This window comes from Mandrillus leucophaeus, unplaced genomic scaffold (genome assembly GCF_000951045.1).
Source record: "Mandrillus leucophaeus isolate KB7577 unplaced genomic scaffold, Mleu.le_1.0 Scaffold862, whole genome shotgun sequence".
Classification (NCBI taxonomy): domain Eukaryota; kingdom Metazoa; phylum Chordata; class Mammalia; order Primates; family Cercopithecidae; genus Mandrillus; species Mandrillus leucophaeus.
The window spans coordinates 636,345-637,080 of record NW_012109386.1 but is presented as its reverse complement, the minus strand read 5'-3'; the positions used below and the strand labels follow the sequence as shown (position 1 = coordinate 637,080).

Sequence of the window (736 nt, the reverse complement as noted above, 5' to 3'; positions counted from 1 at the left end):
CTACCTCCACGAACATGGGCGCCTACAGTGCCACCCAAGTGCCAGAGCAGGAGTGAGTCCCGGCAGTGCGTACCAGCTCCTAGTCCTGCTGTAGCAATGACTACAAGCTGAAACGACACCTCTGCTGTTGGCTTAAAACAACACAAATGTATTACTTACAGGTTTGGAAGTGAAGAGTCCAAAGTTGGTCTCACCAGGCCAAAATCAAGGTGTCAGTAGGGCTGCGTTCTTTCTGGAGGCACTAGAGGAATAAAATGTCACTGGCCCCTCCAGCTTCTAGAAGGCACCTGCACTCCTTGGTCCATGAGCCTTTTCCTGTATCTTCAAAGGCAGCCAGTACAAACTGAATCATGAATCACTTTGACCCAACACACCTTCCTCCCTCCTCCACTTTTAAGGAAACCTGTGATGACATTGGGCTCACCTGGAGAAGCCAGACATTGGGCTCACCTGGAGAAGCCAAGGCACTCTCATTATTTCCAGCTCAACTGATTGGCATCTTCAATTCCCATCTGCAACTTTAGTTATCCTTGCCATATAACACAACATATTCACAGCTTCCAGGAGTTAGACGTAGGCATCTTTGGGGACCATTATTCTGCTGATTATAAAATGCATCAGGTTCAAATATTTAGCAGGCTAGAGTTAACACCTTCCTTATTACTATCACAAAATGTAGAAAAGCAGTGAATAAATCATCGGGAAGTTTGCAGCTTATTTGGCTGGATCCACAACT

At 46.2% G+C, this 736-nt stretch overlaps 1 protein-coding gene across 2 annotated transcripts in view; it reads left to right on the top strand.

Moving 5' to 3' along the window:
• Positions 1–736, top strand: part of CNTNAP3 (contactin associated protein-like 3) — a 229,914-nt gene that overhangs the window by 36,811 nt on the left and 192,367 nt on the right. The window lies entirely within an intron of this gene.